This window comes from Capricornis sumatraensis, chromosome 9 (assembly GCF_032405125.1).
Source record: "Capricornis sumatraensis isolate serow.1 chromosome 9, serow.2, whole genome shotgun sequence".
NCBI lineage: Eukaryota > Metazoa > Chordata > Mammalia > Artiodactyla > Bovidae > Capricornis > Capricornis sumatraensis.
The window spans coordinates 26,115,845-26,133,078 of NC_091077.1; the positions used below are offsets into that span (position 1 = coordinate 26,115,845).

Here is a 17,234-nt window from a genome sequence, read left to right on the forward strand (position 1 = left end):
CTTTTCCCATTTAGGTTATTATAGGATATTGGGCAGAGTTCTCTGTATGGAAGGTCCTTGTTGCTTATCTGTTTCAAATATAGCATGCATATAGGTCTGTGATTTAAAAAATAGAAAGTACTGGTAAAGATGTAAAAAAAGAAGAATCCTTGTATGATGGTGCAGATGTTGTGGGAAACAGTTTTGTGATTCAACAAAGAGCTAAAAATAGAATTACTATTATCTGGATTGTATGGTCCAACAATTTCACTCCTAGGGTATGTATGTACCAAAGAGAAATGAAAGCATATATCCACACAGAAACTTGTATATAGATGTTCATAGCAGCATTATTTTTAATAGCTGAAAGGTATTGTGACCCCATGGACTGTAGCCCACCAGGCTCCTCCATCCATGGGATTTTCTAGGCAGGAATACTGGAGTAGGTTGCCATTTCCTTCTCCAAGCTAAAAGGTAGAAACCAAATATCTGTTAACAAATGAATAAACAAATTGTGTTGTGTACATACAATGAAAAATATTCTTCAATCATAAAAAGGAATGCATTATTGATACTTGCTACAACTTGAATGAATATTGAAAAGATTTTGCTAACAGGAGGAAACCAGACACAAAAGATCACATGTTGTATGATTCCTTTTGTCAGAAATACCCAGAATAGATAAACCCATAGAGACAGAAGATTAGTGGTTGGTCGTCAGGGGATGGGTAGAAGGGATTATGGGGAATCATTACGTACTGGGTAGGAAGTAATTCTTCTTCTGGGATGGAGAAAAATGTTGAAACTCAAGACAGGTTGTGATTATACAACATTGTGAACACACTAAATGCTGCTGTATCCATTTAAAAATGGTTAATTGTATTTATGTGAATTTCACCTCCTTTAAAAGAAAATGACTTTATAGTTAGCTCTCAATGGTTAAGAAAATTGTCATCATTATTTCCATTTCACTGAATGTTATTAGGAAAAGAAACCCAACAAAATTGGATTGGTTTAATTTTAGATGAATGAGCTCAAAGTTCACATAGGTACTCAATACTCCTCTGACATCAAAATACTATATTTTCCTATTGGGAAATATGCATTCTTCCTCTCTGAGAAAACTATTTATTATTCTCCACTCTTACCTCAAATATCATTTCATACTTTCTTATCAAAATTCCACCTTTATCCCAAACGATCACCTCATCAATAATTCACTGAAAAAAATAGAGGCTGCCAGATGGCTATTCCCTCACTTTCTCATCAGCCAATATATAAACCTTCCTGCAGCAGACTCTACTAATCTCTTTCCCAATGACCGTTTCCCCATTTATCCCTTTCTACCAGACACCCAATTTGGATCAGCCAGCAGCCATGTGTTTAGGGAAGCTTGGTCTTGTCCATTTCCAGCAAATGAATCACTGTTGCTCAGCCAGCCCTGTTGGGCTCCATTCCCAGGTATAAAAGATTATTTTAGGCATGAGCCTGCAATCCAGTAGAGGCCCCTGGAGCCTTGAGGAAAAGGCTCTTTACCAGATTTTTTTAAAAGATATACAGGAGGAAGAACATCTCTTTTTTTGCAGGATGTTCTGACTGCACATAATGCTTGGAATTGTTGCAGTTACTGTGTAAGACAGTCAACACTGAGGATGGGAGAGCAAAGGATGGGTAACACCTGTGTTTTTGTTGACATTCTTGAGCTGTTGAATTAGCAAATGCTGGAACTGCTCCATCTCTGGACTTACTCTTATGTGTGATGATAGCCGGCCTTAACATATTACTTTAACTGGGTTTCTGTTGAAGGAAAAAGCACCCTTACTTAACAAATGGAGAAGCTTTCTTCTATCAAAGGCCAGCCTTTTTACTCGGCTTTGAATCTCATCTTCTCTGATCTGTCAAAAGCCTTTGCTCCTGTAATTTCCACAGCCCCCCAGTCCTCTTCCATTTCTGCATTCTCTTTCTCTCTCTTACCCTTTCTGGATGATTCTGCTCAGCATATAAACATGTCATAGTAATTGTGATAAACAAAAGCTGTCTGTTGGACTCTCCCCCACCCCCTCCTCTAATCATCATCCCATTTCTATGCTGCTTTTCCCACTCAAACTTCTTAAAATGATTGTCTGCCCACACCATTGTCTCTTACAGTCATCTCACTCTTTTTTTATTTTCTGAAGGAAAAAAAAATTATTGGCTTATATAACTGGGGAATCAGAAGTAGATTTCTGTTTCACTCACAATTAGATTCCACAGACCCCAAAGAAATCATAGTATTCTCCTTTTACCTCCACATCCTGATACTGTTCTATGTGTTGGCTTCATGATTTCCAGTGCAGACAAGCCTTCTTCACACACTGGGGAAGATGCTACCTGTCACCTTCCAGGTTCAGGTCCTCAATAGTAAAACAGTGTGTCCTCCAATAACAAGTTGGAAAAGAACTGTATTTGCCCCACCTGTGTTCATAGGACCACTCCTGGGTTGATCTTTATGGTCAGGAAAATGGGATATCATAATTGATTGGACCTAGGTCATGTGCTTCAATCCCATTCCTTCTAGTAAGGAATATTGTGGTTGATGGTCCCAGGATTATTAAAAGATTGGAGCCTGAAGGAACTATTCTCCAGAAAAGGTAAACATAAAACAGAAGCCAGTTAAAATTCACCCTCCGTGTTCAGCACAATTACATCCTCATGGTCATGAGCATGTGCCTCCCCCTAAGTGTTCTGCCTAATACGGTGTGTCTATTCGACATTAATCCAAAATGCACTTTCCCTCTTGAAAGGAGACAACCTACAGTCATGTCAAGCTCCTACTTCTGGCTTCACATTTTGTGTATATCTCTCTGAATCAAATCCAGATGAGCCTCATCATGATACAGACATGAGACAATTTTTAATGTACCCTCCCTAATAAAATACAGGGAAAACAGGATAATCACAGTACTATTCTCCTTTAAAGGAGGGGGAAAGGGAAAAATTTACAGTTGTCATAGGCCATTGCAAGCATCACATTCTCTCAGTCAGCAATAATAAGGCCTATCCTGGTGATGCACGGAGTGGAGTGGAGGTTTCTGGTCTGTTTGACTCTGTTTCTAACCTCTGGGAGCCTTCTTTGTCCTTTTCTTCCATGGTCACCATCAAGAAAAAGGCTAGAAGGCATGCCTTTGGTAGGGGGTGTACTATGTTTTAGTTTTGGGTGTATCACTAACTCCTCTACTTGTCAAGACCGTTTCAGTTACATTACAGAAAACTAATGCAAATTGGTTTCCATTAAAAAGATAATTAATTGGTTCATTTAACTGAAAAGTAGAGGCACCCTTAAATTCTGAGTCTTAAATTAGAGTCTCAGAATTCCCTTCCTCCCTCCCTCCCTCTCTCCTAACCTCTCTCCCTTTTATGCTACAGGGAAAAAATTCCCTGTGGCTGTGAAGAGGGCTACCCTGGATTATTTCCCTCTCCTAATCTCTGTTCTTCGCCTCTGCCCCTTGCCCCCACTACTCTACTAAAACTGATTGTGCCTAGGCTGCCTATGAGTCTCCTTTTTCCAAATGCAATGGACACATTTTGGGGCCATCTTTTTCAATTTCCCAGTAAATTATTACACATTTGAGGATGCCATGCCTCATGAAACACTCTTCTTACTGCTTCCAGAATACGAGTCTCTGGATTTCTTCCTGATTCTTAGTTCCCTTGGCTAGATTTTCATCTTCTTCCACTCCTCTAAATATCAAAATCTGACAGTCCTAGCAGATCTCATTAGGTGCCATGGTTGAAACACTAGTCATACACCTGTTTATGCCTCCCAATTTCTCTACATATACCACTTAGCTTACATATCCGACAACCTACTTAATATTGTCACTTGAATACTTACTAGGCAACCAACAATTAATGCCTTCATCAAAAAAGAATGAAATAATGCCATTTTCAGCAACATGGATGCATCTAGAGATTATTATACTAAGTCAGAAAGACAGATACCATGTAACATCACTTATATGTGAAATCTAAACTATGACAGAAGTCCACTTATCTACAAGACAGAAACAGACTCACAGACATAGAGACAGACCTGTGGCTGCCAAAGGGGAGAAGGAGTGAGGGAGGGATGGATTGGGAGTTTGGGGTTAGTGGATGCAAAGTATTATATATAGAATGGACAAACAATAACGTCCTTCTGTATTGCATAGGGGACTATGTTCAATATCCTGGAATACTGTAATGGAAAGGAATATGGAAAGAATATATATATATATATATATATATATATATATCTGAATCATATTGTATAGCAGAAATTAATACATTGTAAATCAACTATACTTCAATAAAATAAATTTTAAGAAAGGATGAATATATTCAAAATTAACTCCTCATATTCTATAGCTTCCCAGGACTTCCCTCTTCTTAATAAATGGAACCAGTCATCCATATGTTTAAAACACAAGTACATTCAAAACTCTTTCTTTCACCATCTACCCAATCCTTCATAGAGGACAATTATTAAAACCACCTCATAGTAATGTGAATTGTTATGTTTATCTCCTCTTGTTGGTTCTGTTACATCATCTTCTCCACAATCCACACCCACATACACAGCAATTAATATTGTAGAAGAGGTTTCCAGTGTCACTCGAAAACCACTCAAAAACAAATTGAGTCTTGGCAACCCTTGCAGAACTCACGCTACAGAGAGGAGTGACTATTTAAAAACACAGGCTTCCCTTGTGCTAAAAGTTTTGCAAGCTGAGCTGGACTAGTACTACAAGCTACTAAATTCCTTGGCAATAAATAACTGAGGCAAGCACTGTAAAAATTACCTATCCTACCTGTGGAATGGGCAAGACCCCCTGTGTCTGAAGATACTTTCAGGTCACAGAACTGGTTTGGTCTCTTTTCAGTTTTACAGCTAAAAACAAACAACAAATTCTTCATCCTACCCCCCATCTTAGACAAAACAGACTTTTACATTTATTAACATTTCTGCTTTTAACAAGTTATTTCTAGCCATTCCTAGGTTTATGTACATCTTAAAATAGACTTCCCAAGTCTATAATTTAGAAGCATGGTTACCCCCTGTTTTAGTTTGCTGGGGCTGCTGTTTTGAGAACCACAGACTGAGTGGCTTAAATATACATTCATTATCTCACTGCCTTGGAGGCCAAAAGTTCAAAACCAAGGGTCAGCAGGGTTAGTTCTCTCTAGGGGCTCTGATAAGGCATCTCCTCTGTGACTCTCTTCTGGCTCCTGGCAGTCTTTGGTGTTCCTTGCCTTCTGGAAGCATGACTTTGGTGTCTACAGCTTCATCTTTGCATGACTTCTCCCTGTATGTTTGTGTCCAAATTTCCACTTTTATAAGGATGTAGCCTTATTGGATTAGGAGCCTATCCTACTCCAACATGTCCTCATTTTAACTAACTACATCTGCAAAACCCATATTGCCAAATAAATTTGTGTTCTAAGATACTAGGAGTTAGACCTTCAACATTTGAAATTGGAAGGGACCAAATTTAACCATAATACCACCAAGTTGGGGTAGGGCAAAGCAGGGAACTCTGAGGAGTGAAGAAACATTTATTTAAACTCTGAATGAAAATATAAATACTCACTAAAAAGTCAGTTGATAGTTAAAATATAAAGTTAGGGATCCAGGCAGACAGTCCTAAGATCCATTTAATCTCCAAATATGTCCTCTGGGTCATATGAATATATAACTTTTCAATGTCTATGAGTTTATTTCTGTTTTTTAAAGAAGTTTATTTGCATCATTTTTTAAAACTATTCTAAGTATAAGTGATATCACATGATATTTTTTTCTCTGCCCAACGTATTTAACTTCACAGGACAATCTCTAGGTCCATTCATGTTGCTGCAGACGGCATTATTTCATTCTGCTCTATGGCTGAGTAATGTTCCTGTGCGTGTGTGTGCTTGTGTGTATGTGTGTTTATCACGTCTTCTTTATCCATTCATCTGTCAGTGGGCATTTAGGTTGCTTCCATGTATTGGCTATTGGAAATATTGCTGCTATGAACATGGGAGTGCATGTACATTTTCAAACTAAAGTTTTTGTTTTTCCCAGATACATGCCCAGAAATAAGACTATTGGATCATATGGCAACTTTGTTTTTAGTTTTTTAAGGAACCTTCAGTCTGTTCTCCATAGTGGTTGTACCAATTTGCATTCCCACCAACAGTTTGAGAGCGTTCTCTTTTCTCTACATCCTCTCCTAGCCAGCATTTATTATTTGCAGACTTTTTGATAATGCCCATTCTGATTGATGTGATACCTCATTGTATTTTTGACTTGTATTTCTCTAATCATTAACACTGTTGACCGTCTTTTCATGTACCTGTTGCCCAGCTGTATATCTTCCTTGGAGAAATGTCGTCTTAGGTCTTTCATTCATTTTTTAAAAATTGGATTATTTGTTTTTTTGATGTTGAGCTCTGTGACCTTTTGTATATTTTGGAAATTAATCTCGTCTTACATTTAGATCTTTAATCTATTTTGCATTTAATTTTGTATATGGTATTAGAGAATGCTTTAATTTTAATCTTTTACATGTAGCTGTCCAGTTTTCCCAGCACCACTACTTGAAGAGACTATCTTTTTCCATTGTATATTCTTGCTTCCTTTGTTATAGATTATTTGACCATAAGTGCATGGGTTTATTTCTAAGCTTTCTATCCTGTTCCACTGATCTGTATGTCTGTTTTTGTGTTTTGATTACTGTAGCTTTTAAGTATAGTCTGAAGTGAGGGAAGCATGAACCCTATAGCTTCGTTTTTCTTTCTTAAGATTGTTTTGCCTATTGGGGACCTTTTGTGTTCCCATACAAATTAAAATTTTTTTCTAGTTCTGTGATAAATGTCATGGGTAATTTGATAGGGATTGCATTGAATCAGTCTAGTCAAAGCTATGGTTTTTCCAGAAATGTATGGATGTGAGAGTTGGACTATAAAGAAAGCTGAACACCAAAGAATTGATGCTTTTGAACTGTGATGTTGGAGAAGACTTTTGAGAGTCCCTTGGACTGCAAGGAGATCCAGTCCATCCTAAAGGAAATCAGTCCTGAATTTTCATTGGAAGGACTGATGCTGAAGCAGAAACTCCAATACTTTGGCCACCTGATGCGAAGAACTGATTCATTTGAAAAGACCCCACTGCTGGGAAAGATTGAAGGTAGGAGGAAAAGGGGATGACAGAGGATGAGATGGTTGGATGGCATCACCGACTCAACGGACATGAGTTTAAGTAAACTCCAGGAGTTGATGGTGGACAGGGAGGCCTGGCATGCTGCAGTCCATGGGGTCTCAGAGTCAGGCACGACTGAGTGACTGACCTGACTGAACACTGAATCTGTAGATTATCTTTGATAGTATCATTTTAATAATATTGATTCTTCTAATCCAATATGTTAAATCTTTCCATCTGTTTTTTTTTTTTTTAATCAGTGTCATAGTTTTCAGAGTACAGGTCTATTGCCTCCTTAGGGTTTTTTTTTTTTTTTTTTTTTTTGATGCAATGGTTGGGATCAGTCTTGAATACTACTTTTCCATTTAATTAATCACCAAACCATCTCATAAATATTTCTTGTCTATTTCTTCTCTCCACTACTAATAGGTACTTATCATCTCTTAAGTGGATTTTTGCAAGAGCCTATACACTGATATGGAGAAGGCAATGGCACCCCACTCCAGTACTCTTGCCTGGAAAATTCCATGGATGGAGGAGCCTGGTGGGCTGTAGTCAGTGGGGTTGTGAAGTCGGACACGACTGAGCGACTTCACTTTCACTTTTCACTTTCATGCATTGGAGAAGGAAATGGCAACCTGCTCCAGTGTTCTTGCCTGGAGAATCCCAGGGACGGGGGAGCCTGGTGGGCTGATGTCTATGGGGTTGCACAGAGTTGGACACAACTGAAGCGACTTACCAGCAGCGGCATACACTGAAATATCTGACTCTGGTCTTCTAATAAATCTGTTCTTCTCGGTAGACTCTGAGTTTTCTCTCTGAGGGCAAATCTGAATACTCTTCAAACCCTTTAATGTCTCCTTTTTGCCTATAGGTCAACTCTGAATGTTTTGATGGAAAGAGCATGAGCTTTGACATCAGAGAGACAAATGGATAGATTCTAACTTGATTTGAGACCTTAGGGAAGTCACTGTCTGTACTTCTATTTCATGTGGTGTGGTGGAAGATACAGACAAATAGTCACAACTGACAGAGGTGGGCGTGGTAAAATGGGAGAAGGATTATGAGAGCACCTAGTAAGGACATCTAACTCAAACTTGAAAGAGGAAGAAAAATATTTTGGAGTAAGTGACCATCTAATTGAAGACCCAAAGGAGAAATTTGTTGAATTTTGTTGGATAACAGAAAAGGGAATGAAAGGATGCAATGGGAACAGAGCAGAGCAATTCTCTGCAGAAGCAGAAGGAAAGGGATGAATTAATTAATACTTGACTGTAAGGAACAAGGGGCTTCCCAGGGGACGCTAGTTCAATCTCTAGGTTGGGAAAATCACCCGAAGTAGGAAATGGTTACCCACTCCAGTATTGGTGCCTGGAGAATCCCGTAGATAGAGGAGCCGGTGAACTACAGTTCATGGGGTCACAAAGAAGGAAAACACAGATGTGCACAAGGAACAAAGCCTTTTTTTTTTTTTTTAATAGATGAGACAGGTAATAGAGAATATACTACTTTTTAAGAAATTGAAAGTGGTATAATAGTAATATACTGGGAGTGGTGTAACATAAAACTGAAGAAACAAACAGGGGATTAGACCACAGATGATTGTAAAATTTGTTAAGAAGTAGATGTTTGATCCTGAGAGTAAATCGGGGCTAATTTAGGATCTAAGTAAGGAGACATATGAGGTCTGTGGTGCAGAATCTTCCCTCAGGCTGCAGTGTTGAGCCATCAATACGCACCGCAATGAAAGTAAAGTAGGGAGAAGTTTCTGGAGTTGGTGGCTTGGACAAGGGCAGTGGTGATAGAGATGGAGAAAAGAAGATGAACCGAAGAACTCTTTGAGAGGCATCATTCGTAGTACTTAGCATTTGGATGTGTGGGGTGAGGAGAGGAGAGAATCAAAGCAGCACAGATTTCGGAGATAGCCGCAAGAGAACTGTTGGCAGCTATCCTTGGTTTAGGGGATGTGAGAGCAGGAACAGATTTGGGACAGGAAGCTAACAGACAGGCAGAGCTTGAGTTGCCTCTTAGAGCTTTGGTGGACCTATCAGTAGGCAGTTAGAAGTTCAGACATGGGATCAGGAGGAAGACTTGGTTCTTTTTGATAGGTTGCGTGCTCTGAAGGCAAGTCATCAAGGGAGAACGTCTAGAAAAAGCATACAAGCAGACTGCAATCCCACAAAAGGCTTCTCATCATTTGCAAAATGGGAATACACATTTCCAGGGCCAGTGGGAGAAATACAGGAGGCTAACATATATAGGGGAGAAGGCAGTGGCACCCCACTCCAGTACTCTTGCCTGGAAAATCCCGTGGATGGAAGAGCCTGGTAGGCTGCAGTCCACGGGGCTGCACAGAGTTGGACACTACTGAAGCAATTTAGCAGCAGCAGCGACATATATATATAGGAGTACCTTGCAGAGTGCTTAGCTCACAGTTAAGAGTTCAACAAATATTTTATTGAATGAGTAAATGAATAATCAAGCAAAATTATACACCTAATTTACTAATTTCCTTGTAGAGATTAACAAAGTGAAAGTTAGCTTGCCATCACTGAGACAGTCTTAAGAAGAATATGGAGGTTATGTCCATGCAAAAAAGACACCTGCACTTATCAGCAGAGCCAAGACTTATAAGGGAGAGAGGATTTTGTTTTTTCATTTAGACAAGAAAGTCACATTTATTAGTACTCGGTCAGCTATTTAAAACTGACCTCAGTTTGATCTTGACATTTACAAGCAAAAGGAAGTCTTTAGTTATGTAATAGGCCAGAAATCCATGCGTCCCTCCTATAACAATGACAACAGAAGCCTATTTGTCATTATGCTTGATTCTACTCAAAACAACACATCTCTTCACCAGCTTGTAGTCTTTTCTTACTTTCTCTGAGGTTCCCAGTCAATGCGCAACAATTCAGTCAGGGGGTTAAGAGTAATGATTGCTTAGATACAAGGGTGTGTGTGTGTGTATGTGTGTGTATGTGTCTGTTAAGGGGGAAATCTTCTGTAATAAAATAAACTAGAACCAAATTGTTTAACAAAATTCTCAATTACTAGGTTTCATGGTGATTAGGAAAGACTTTCCAAGTTAAACAAGCTGTTTGTGATTTTGTGGCATTAAAGTAGACTTCCAAACAGACTGGAAAACAAAAACTCATTCACAAAAACTCATGATTTCGGCTTGGCATATCAAGCATAATTTCTGAGCATTTGCAGAAATGAATACTCCTACCAAGGGCACATTACTTATTTCAAATAAACTTGACATCAAGGGATCCACTGTTGCATTTAAACAATGAAAAAAGAACCAGAACATTTTTGAGACAATCTCAGTATGCATCAAATCACTTTTAGCTAGTCATACACATAATCGGCATCTAAAAATTTGCTGGAGATCTATGTTCTTTCTATTGCTAAATGTAAAGTAAACAGATTGAATACTAAGAAGCAAACAATGGAGTTTACTTTACAGCCTGAGATACACAGTGATGAATAAATTTTAGTTATTAGAGTCTTTGTCTTTCTATTGGTTTGCTTACTTTGCTCAGTGTTAAAGGTAAAAAGATCAGTTAGATGTCTCACTCAATCCCCAGAAACCAGTGCATAAGTCAGAGGGGTTTACGATAGTCCTTACACTAAAAGAGAGTATTGGTAAAGGACCAAGAAGACTGAATCTAACTCCAGCTCAAAAATTTACCTGGGATTTACAACCAGAAGTACCTGCTGAACGTCACACTGTTACAGAGCGTTTGAATTGAATTGAGAGTCCACAGAGTCCTGCATTTATGAATGGTTGATTTTTGACAAGGCTGTCAAGACCATTCAGTGGGGAAACATTGTCTCTTCAACAAATGGGGAAACCAGATCTTCACATGCAAAAGAGCATTGAAGTTATCAGGACAAAGCAACAGAATTGTCAAGGGGTTGGATAAGCAAAGGACATATTTGGCAGCCTAATATCCATTCTCCCGTTCTTAGTAAAACTGTCTTCATACTCTTGGGGTGACAATGTACCCACCTAAAAATCCATATTTCCTAGCCCCCATGGTAATAACTGTGGTCAAGCATAAGTAAGAAGTCATTAGGGAAGTATTAGAGAAAAGCTCTTCAAAGAGGCTGCTCAGTTGTCCATCTCTGGTTTGCACTTGGTCTTTCCATCTTCACGCTGCTGGACTCCATGAATGTCTGCAGGTGCCTCTTGGACCCTGAGGATGGAAGCCATGTTTGAATGCATGGAGACCAAGCTCAGGCCTCTGAGGGCTGCGGAGCTACTGAGCCTGTTCTGGGCTGCATGTGTCCAGACTTACTCTGTTACTTGTTTCGGCCACTCTTCTTTGGGTTGTTTGTTTCATGCATCCCAGACTAATCTTAACTGATTCATTTAGTTACTGTGCAGCTGGGGGACACAGAACAGGAGTGACAGCTTCCCTTCAGCCTTTGGCTTGTGTTTAGGGCTGAAGCTTCAGTGTAGAGTGGAAACTTATTACAAATGCACATTCTTGACCCCCATGCCAGGTGAACATATCAGATACTCTGGGGGTGGGACCCCACAATCTGTCTAACAAGCTTTCTAGGTTCTAGTTTGGGAATCAAGGCGAGTTCTTTCTGTCCAGTGCTGCTTGAGTAAGAAACTTCTTTACATGGCTTTGATCTATGATCACACGTTCTTAAGAACAGTCTTTGGATTTAAAAAATATTCATGTTCTAATATCAGCCTCACTGCTTATTAACTGCACAGTGTTGAGAAAATCACATGCTTCTGAGTCTCAATTTTCTTCACAGGGATTATAATAGTGCCCCTCCTAAGGTTCCTATGTGGGGCAGATGAAATGTCTATCAGTCTAAGCACAGTACTTGAAACACTACAGGTGCTTAGTAAATGTTAGTTCTTCCACTCTCTGCCTACTGTTGGTAATACTCTGCAGAGGTCTGGGACCAGGCCTGCACCCCTCTAGGATAAGAACCAGACACCACCCCCCAACTGTACCCTCTTTCAAACGTTGCCTCCATTGTTGCTTCTACTGTTCTTTAAGATGGAGGATAACCTCAGGCAGGGAGATCCCAGGTGAAAAAAGTGAAGAAACTGCCTTTGAATATAACATGATTGACCAAGTTCAGTAAAGAGTGAGAACATAGCAAGTTGCTATTATTAATTTTATTTTGAGCTTTCATAAATGTCTCTCTCATTGGGTGAGGGAAAAATTAATTGGCATGTTAGCTATTACTAAGTACGAAAAAGGATCCCATGTGCTTTATTTCAAAAGTTGAGAAATGAAACTACCATATTATTCTCCTTTGAAATTTCTCTGCATTTTGAGTATTATCAATAAATCTCTCTTTATGAAAACAAAAGGGGCAAAATTATTTTTATGCTCCAAAAGATCATTAAGGGCCCCTTCCTGTGTCTTGTGTATATCCTTTTCCTACCTGGAAAAAACAATAGGAAAAAAGGTCCAGTCTCCATCAAGCCTCCCACCTCCAAGCTCTTGCTTCAAAGCATGATATTTCTTTCCCAATTTTTTTTTATGCCACACACCACATGTAACTAATATTTTGCTAAGTATGGTATCCAAAAGATGCCTAAAGCTAATTCTGACTACATAATTATTACTGGATTCACCTCCTTGGTAAGAAAATGATCACAAATTTTCTCCACTCCTGAGTTTTCTGTCCCTGAAACCCCAGAAAGTTCAGGTACCAGCACTGTCCATTCAGCTCCCTATCTGGGCAAAACCATATATTAATAGAAGAAAATCATAAATCATATAGAGAATGGACAGAATGAAGCAGGAGGAAAGAAGGTTAAAGTAATAAAGAAGTCCCTTTACCAAACGAGGAGCTGAGGAAGAGGGGAAAAGAAAGTGAGGCAGTGAAAAAGCCAATAGGACAAAGGAGCTGGGGTGGGGATGGAGTCTTTCCTGGTTGAAAGACTCTGATATTCTTAAGCAACCAATGTGTTGTGATTTGTGTATCTTTCAAACATTTTGAGAGACACCAGTAAAAAAGCAAACTTACACACACACACACGTTAGCGCATGACCCATGACTCAGAGGTTCACAGCGTTCTGTTATAACCACTATGAGGAGTAGAGATAATTCACACTTACTGAGAACCTACTCAAAGCTCACAAGAGCCCTATGAAACCGGTGTGCTTACCTTCTTCTATAGAAGATAGCTTTGACTCAGAGAGACTAAGTGAACTGCCCAAGGTTATAAAGCTAGCAAGTAGTGGAGCAGAAGCAAACCCCGAACTCTCCTGGGTCTGCTGCTGGGAGCCGGAACCAGAGACTGATGATGAATGATGTCTCAGGACCAGCGCTGTCTCCAGAGGAAGCAGCTCAGGAGCTGGCCGGCGGCATCCCTCTGTGCTCTGGGATCTCTGGATCTGTGCTCCATTGTGAAACTGTGGCTTTTCCTGACAATTTCTTAGCATAGAAGCTGTGGGCTTTCTTTCCTCCTGTGTGGTTGTAAATTGCAGCCCATGAGCCCTTTCCTTTTTCCCTCCTCCCATGTGCATTGCTGATAGAAACCAGCACACAGGCAAAACCTGCTCTTTCATGAGTTTTCCCTGGAAACTTTATACTCTTCTTTTCTCCTCTTTAACTCCTTTCCTTCATTCCCATTCCTCCTTCTAGTCTTTTATCTACTACCTAATTTCCAGAACTTTCCTCTCACTGATCATAACCTACAGGAAATTGAAGTGTTTTCTTTAGCAAAACTTAGTAATGTTTTTAATTACTTACCATTATTACCCAGGAGAAGAGATGGAATCTTATGTCCCTTTCTACCTCTGGCCTGCTGACTTGCTGCAAACTTATATCTGAGAGCTGTGAACAGCCCAGATTAAAAGTCTAATTGTAAATTATCCTGATCTCATATTTCTTTTGACAGTAGGGACATGACTACAGAGAAATAAAGAATAATTGTTAGCTAAAGGAAACCAACAAAGAAGTCTGTTTACTGTGTGACCTCACAGGAGAAGTGCCACAAACTCCTTTCTTCCTTACTATTTCTAAGTTTCTCCTTTTGTATAGTGAACCAGCAGAGGTCTTACCGGAAGAGACCCTAGGAAGGTTAAGTTTAAGTAACCTGAGACGCAGGACCTACAAGTGCTTAGCGTAGATGAATTTTGAGGCATCTGTCTGGGTTGGTTCTATGTGCATCACTAAGAGCATTAAACTATAATAACATCAACATTTACCCTTTTCTCAGAGGCAGGACCCAGTGGTTGACAGTTCACTCCTTAGTTTCAGCACAAATTTTTGTCCTCAACATTTTCTCTCCTCTCCCCACTTGTTTCTAGCCCATCTGGCCAGTGTCCAACCGCAGGGCTTACAAAATGATCTGGATTACCAATGAAAGCTAGCTAGCATTCCCACCTTCCTTGTGAAAAATCCTGAATTCAGTTCAGTTCAGTAGCTCAGTCGTGTCCTTCTCTTTGCAACCCCATGAATCACAGCACGCCAGGCCTCCCTGTCCATCACCAACTCCTGGAGTTCACTCAAACTCACATCCATCGAGTCGGTGATGCCATCCAGCCATCTCATCCTCTGTCGTCCCCTTCTCCTCCTACCCCCAATCCCTCCCAGCATCAGAGTCTTTTCCAATGAGTCAACTCTTCGCATGAGGAGGCCAAAGTACTGGAGTTTCAGCTTCAGCATCATTCCTTCCAAAGAAATCCCAGGGCTGATCTCCTTCAGAACGGACTGGTTGGATCTCCTTGCAGTCCAAGGGACTCTCAAGAGTTCTCCAACACCACACTTCAAAAGCATTGATTCTTCTGCATTCAACTTTCTTCACAGTCCAACTCTCACATCCATACATGACCACTGGAAAAACCATAGCCTTGACTAGATGGATCTTTGTTGGCAAAGTAATGTCTGCTTTTGAATATGCTATCTAGGTTGGTCATAACTTTCCTTCCAAGGAGTAAGTGTCTTTTAATTTCATGGCGACAATCACCATCTGCAGTGATTTTGGAACCCAAAAAAATAGTCTGACACTGTTTCCACTGTTTCCCCATCTGTTTGCCATGAAGTGATGGGACCAGATGCCATGATCTTCATTTTCTGAATGTTGAGCTTTAAGCCAACTTTTTCACTCTCCTCTTTCACTTTCATCAAGAGGCTTTTTAGTTCCTCTTCACTTTCTGCCATAAGGGTGGTGTCATCTGCATATCTGAGGTTATTGATATTTCTCCCAGCAATCTTGATTTCAGCTTGTGTTTCTTCCAGTCCAGTGTTTCTCATGATGTACTCTGCATATAAGTTAAATAAGCAGGATGACAATATACAGCCTTGACGTACTCCTTTTCCTATTTGGAAACAGTCTGTTGTTCCATATCCTAAATTAATGGTATTTAAAAGAAAACATGTATACATGCAAACAGGAATAATATACTCCACTTACACACACACACACATACACACACTGTCTGGACCACTAAAGACAGTTTCTCTTTTTACAACCACAAAGTGGCCTAGCCTGGTAAGGAAGACAGTGGCACCCAGTGGACAAACGTTTGATTGTTTGAGACAGGTGTCCCATTCAGAAATCTCCTCCTGTCTCAACTGTAAGGTGCTCTTACCTTTCCCTGTCCTTCTGTCATCCCATTTTTAAAACATCTACTGAATTTAAAAATAGGGGGGAAGCAACTGTTGTTACCGTTTTAACTCATCAAGAATAAGAGTAAACTGAAACACTGAAGAAAGCAAAACGTTCAGGAGTAAATCCTCTGAGACTAGTGTCTGCGCTTGATTAACCTGTTTCAACAGTAACAGTGGAGACAGCCAAATCTAATAAAATACTCAACTTAATTAAAAATGTAATATTAAAAATGCCTGTAATGGGCTTTTTTTTCACATGTAATGTTCTCCTTTGCCTCACACCATTGCCAACTTCCAATTAAATTCCCTTGGTTGTATACAAATTTGGCAACTCCAGGGGCAATACTTCAGGAAAATAACACATACAGATCCTGCATATTAATGCTGTTTTGCAGTCTATGTGGGAGCCAGACAGACACCTATTTTCACTCTCCAGCCCTTACTGTGCTTCTTTTGGTTGTGAGCTACTTGGGTAGAAAAGCTTTGCATATCTTTCTTTCCCCAAACAGCTAACTGGTATCTTACTCATGGTAGTTAAAAAGAAATGGTGAAATCGAGTTTCCATTTTATACAATTAATCTGCTAAACACTGAACGGAAGTATCTGAGTGTTATATGTTACATAAAGGGATCATCTAGTTAAGAATCTTAAATATTAAGGACTAGTTGTATTGGATAAAGATATTTTATAAAGAACAAAAGGGATGAGGATTTTCATGGGTGAGTTGAATTTTACTGATTTAAGTTATTGAACGCATTAAAAGACATTCAATTACAAAGTAAAAATACATCTTCTTAGTGAAACCTAATACCAGCAATACCTCAGTTCGGCATTACCAGTTTCTTCCAGGTCTGCATGCTCTGAAATCCTTAGTTTTTATGCTATGGAATCATACCTCATGTTTAGCACTATAAAAAAATCTTTGTAATTCAGATTTTGCCACAATTTGAAGCTTGCTTTTTATGGTTTAGTAGCTAAGTTGTGTCCGACTCTTTTGACCCCATGGACTGTAGCCCGCCAGGCTCCTCTGTCCAAGAGATTCTCCAGGCAAGAATACTGAAGTGGATTGCTGTTTCATTCTCCATTGATTTTTATGGGTGGTTTAAAAAAGAAGACCAGTTGGCAAGCCAGGTTAAGGCATGTGAGTGAGATGGAATCTCCCCAGTGGGACTGGGCCTAGGGATACCACTGTTCCATTAATTGATGGATGGCTCCTGTGACCCATTGCATATGTCACATTTAGGCAGCCAGCAGTAAACACATTCCAAAGTAAGAGAGTACATTTTGGGTATGTAGAAAAAAATGGAGGCTATTTATGCACATATCCCTACATTACCTATGTTCCCTGGTAGCTCAGAAGGTAAAGAATCTGTCTGCAATGCAACAGACCCAGGTTCGGTCCCTGGGGGGAAGATCTCCTGCAGAAGAGAATGACTACACACTCCAGTATTCT

General features: G+C 39.7%; 1 protein-coding gene across 1 annotated transcript in view; it reads right to left on the minus strand.

Annotated features, from left to right (window-relative positions):
• The window catches only part of CCDC192 (coiled-coil domain containing 192), a 178,088-nt gene that overhangs the window by 157,319 nt on the left and 3,535 nt on the right, over positions 1–17,234 (minus strand). The window lies entirely within an intron of this gene.